The sequence below is a fragment of the Pterocles gutturalis genome, unplaced genomic scaffold (assembly GCF_000699245.1).
Source record: "Pterocles gutturalis isolate BGI_N339 unplaced genomic scaffold, ASM69924v1 scaffold39410, whole genome shotgun sequence".
Lineage (NCBI taxonomy): Eukaryota > Metazoa > Chordata > Aves > Pterocliformes > Pteroclidae > Pterocles > Pterocles gutturalis.
Genome location: NW_010139601.1, coordinates 3716 through 7817, shown reverse-complemented (window position 1 = coordinate 7817; position 4102 = coordinate 3716). Strand labels below are relative to the sequence as shown.

At 47.2% G+C, this 4102-nt stretch overlaps 1 non-coding gene across 1 annotated transcript; it reads right to left on the bottom strand.

Moving 5' to 3' along the window:
- Positions 1 to 138: 138 nt before the first annotated feature.
- TRNAM-CAU lies at positions 139 to 211 on the bottom strand. Its single transcript has one exon. It is a non-coding gene; the product is annotated as a tRNA-Met (tRNA).
- Between the last annotated feature and the right edge of the window lie 3891 nt (positions 212 to 4102).

Below are 4102 nucleotides of genomic sequence, written 5' to 3'. Positions count from 1 at the left end.
CGGCCTGCGCCCGCTGCCCCGATCCTGCGGCACCTCCGCGACTCCTGCTGCAATGCGATTAAAAAAAAAAAATGTATTCCCTTCCCTTCGAAACCTCTGCCTGCCCATGGGAGGGAAAAAAAAGGAGGAAACCACTCCTGCCCCGTGTGAGGATCGAACTCACGACCTTCAGATTATGAGACTGACGCGCTACCTACTGCGCTAACGAGGCTCCTCGAGGAAAACCGTCCCCGCGCAGCGCCCTTCTACCGGCTCCCCGGGCGGGTGTCTTCCCCCTGGACTTCCCGGTGTTCACCCCCCCATCACCGTTATTCCTTGGGGTGCTGCCTGGGAAACCTCGTTTCTTTGCAAATAGCTCCTCTTCTGCAGGACAGACCTATTTTGGTTTGGGGTTTTGTTTTTTTTTTTATTTTTTTTTTCAAAATTCCCTCTTTTCCCATGCTTTTCTGCAAGACCTGATATTTTTTTGCAAATGGTTTCTCTTTCCCATGGTGTTCTGCAAAACAGCTACGTTCCTGAAAGAGTCCTTCAGGGATCCTCAGCATCCTCATCCAGCTGTGCTGGCCAGGAACGGACTGTGAGGGCTGCACTGACAACATGCTCACAAAGAAATCGAGTTGTTTACACGTAATAAAATAAAAGCCAACCTCCTTCGCCTCTCTGCTGTGCAGAGTTGCTGTTCGAGTGGGATTTCTGCAGAGAAATGAACTCTGTGCATTCGCTGCTCAGCAGAAGAGGGTCCCCTGCGATGCCAGCAGAAGTGCTGCCCTGAATCTTAATCTTCAGGTCTCACCTTTAGTGAGGGTCTCAAGGCAGCAGTCACAATGACAATCAAGCTACCAATACCTAAATTGGAAGAAAACAGGAAAAAATGCATTTAATTGACGCAGAAGGTCTCCAAACCTCACCCACAAGAATCACTGCAGCGAGGCTGTTCGCCTGGAAGATGAAGGAGGAACAGACCTTTGGACATCAGTCCCACCAGCCAAGAGAGATGTTTGGGTTGTGCTGGACAGCCCAAGGATTTTGCCAAGGGTCTAATGGGCGGCAATTGTCAGGGCGACAAATCCCTGATTTCCGAGGATCTGGCTGGCCACGCATTGGGGATGATCAGATGATGAGTCCAGGTTTGTGGTATGAACAAAATTGCAACAACTCCAGGATGAGTAAAACCCAGGCTTAGAGCCCGAAGTGCTGCATTCCTCCCTCCAGCACGTGCAGCATGAGGACGGCATTGTTAGGAGCGTTCTAATCCTTCAGGGCTTCAGTGACAGATGAGTTTGGTGCCCACAACTCTGATTAAATCAAGAAAAACTGCTCCAAGCATCTAAAACAGGGCACATGGAGAATGAGTCACCTAAACCAAGCATCACCCGTTTGGAAATACATCTGTTTTCCACCTGCATCGAGTCCCATGGTTTTTCCCCTCCGTTACATCACACTCAGCTGGAACTCAAGGCTCTGACACAGCTCTTGTCATGTCTGTTGGTTTAGGAACTGATGGATTCATGGAGAGCACAGGAAAAGTACTGGTGGCAAGGATTTTTGTATGAATGAAACAAAAGATTTCCTTGGCGACATTGCCTGGAGCAGAAGCAGTCTACAGCACACATGTGCTTTTCCCTCTTTTGTATTTTCTATTTTTATCTGGACCTTCTTCTTTCTCCTTTTCCTCTGAATGCTCCTGGTGTACATTACCACTTTACAACCTTCCCTCCCTTTCCCTCATCCCTTATCCCACAGCCTTGGCTCCATGGATGCTGAGCGGCTGTGTCCTGCTCCATCCCTCAGCGATCAGACTTTCCCCCTGGCTCGCTGACCCCCGTTCCAGTCCAACCCAGCAGAAGGCAGTACAGCCCATCATAAACCCATGCTAATTCCCATGGAGCTCCACCACCCCATGCCCATTTCCTCCAGATTAAGAGGAAGAAGGGAAAAATAAGTGATGCCACAAGCCCCGCGGGCTCTCGGTGGTTGGGGTGACCGCATTTCCCCTTCCCGTGGAGCAGAGTGGGGGAATCCCAGCCTCTCATCACATTCGAGGGGAGAAACAATCCTAGCCACCACTCCAGACAGAAAGGGTTTCCAGGCTGTTCTTGCGGAGCCTCACACAATAGTTACAAGCGGAGTTTGGAAGCAAAGCTCCTCAGGGCCCAGAAGGCAGAGAGCTGGTGAAGAACAGGGCGCTTTTAACCGAATAGAACTTACAACTTCAGCGTTTCCCACCCTATCATCAGACTATAAAACTGGCGCTTTCTCCTCTAAGCAACTGAATCCATTCTCTGAATCTCCCAGCTTTTATTTGTGACCATAGGGAAAGCAGGAAAAGTGCGTTATCATCATCTCCCATCTTCTGCGGCACTACCAAGTGTCTGAGCACCTTGCTTCGTAAATGTCACCAGAGCAACAGCCCAGAGCTTTCCAGTCCTGCTGTTCCAGGCAGGCAGCTTGCAGCCATTACCACTTGAAAAAGGATGTACCAAAAGGGAAAATGTTATTATTTCATTTCCTTTCAGCAATTAAGGAGCTGATGCAGCTCTCGCTAGACTCAATTAGTCTTCATGCTCACTCTAAAGGGCTTTGGATTGATCCCAAAATTAGTGTCCTCATTTTCTGTAATCCTGGAAGTGTTTACGCCTTCCCAGCCTCTGAGCAGGGATGAGCCAGCTGATGGCACATCCAGCCAACTATAACCTGAACAGCTAGGAGCAAATTATTTATTTTCTATTTGGCAAGAGGGACAGAAAAGTATGGCAAGGCAGGCTGAGACAGATGAACAAACCCTCTTTGAGAGCCCTGTTTGCCACACAAAGTATTTGCAGCATGTTTTTCTGGCATACGGCTGCAATGCGATTTCTGCTTTGTAATAAGCATCATTGGAGGCAGGGCTTTTCAAACAGAGAATATTTCAATAGAAAGACCATAGAATTTTGCTTTGTTTTTCTGTGATGTACATATTTTCATCTCAGATATTCTTTCCTTGATATTTTAAGCTGGGAAATAGCTCTTCTCATCCTGATTTTAGTATTCCCGACCTTCTTCCTTTCTTTCTGGACTTTCATCTCACCAGATTTTGCAGGATAATCTGATCAGCGGATGGACTGGGCTCTTTGGGGAAAATCCAGAGCACTGCAGAATATGCTGCTGATGACTCAGGAAGTGTTTTGCATCCTTCTCCTTTAGAGCTGAGCTTGCTGCCCTCTCTTTATGAAAAAGGGAATGGTCTTTGTTCAACATACTGTCCTTGCAATGAGATTTTAGTCGATCTAAGGACCAGCTGTGGTCATGAGCGCTTGGGTTCACTGAAGACTTTATGGCACTTCTACAAGAAGCAGTTGTTGTTTCAGCTTTGGCCACGGTCCAGCCTGAACAATTTCATTGTGCCCAACACCTCTGGCAGCTCAGTTCGCAGCAGCTTTATCCTCTCCAGGACAGATCACGGGACAGGCAGTCAGGTGTTCGAGATGTTATTACTGGATCGGCTGCTGAGCAATAGTTGTGCAATCGCAGGCAGCTCGCTGCACCTCTGCGTGCCTCAGTTTCTCACGATGTAAATAAGGAGGGTGTTTGCTGAAGCCACAGGCTATGTAGTACTTGGTTAATATTTGAATATGTCCGGAATTGCTTAAATCCTACGAGTATTAAAATCAGTAGCAGACTTTGTTGCATGCTGTATTATTCCACAATTTCCCTGCTATGCCTCCTGCACTCACGCTGTCGCTGCTTGCCAAGAGGTTATGGATCTTTCTGAGCGAAAGGTAGTGCATAAACATAAGATATTGTTGCTTACCCCAACTGATTCACTGCACTTACTGTGAAACCAATGGCTCCCATTTTTAAAACTTGATCCTGAAGCCAAGAAATGTTTGCTGGAACAGCGGTAACTGATGTCAGGGTTACGGTACATGGCGATGATGTCTTGGGCAATACTTCCTGCAAGGGAAGTACAATGAGGTTTTAGCCAAACAAAAAAATGATGTCTTTGTGACGACATTGCGTCCATCTGTGTTTAGTTTGGATTTACCATCTAGAAAAGCATATAATAATATTGAAAGTGTTATATTCCAGAAATCTTGTGAAATAGGTGGCCAGAGATGGTGTT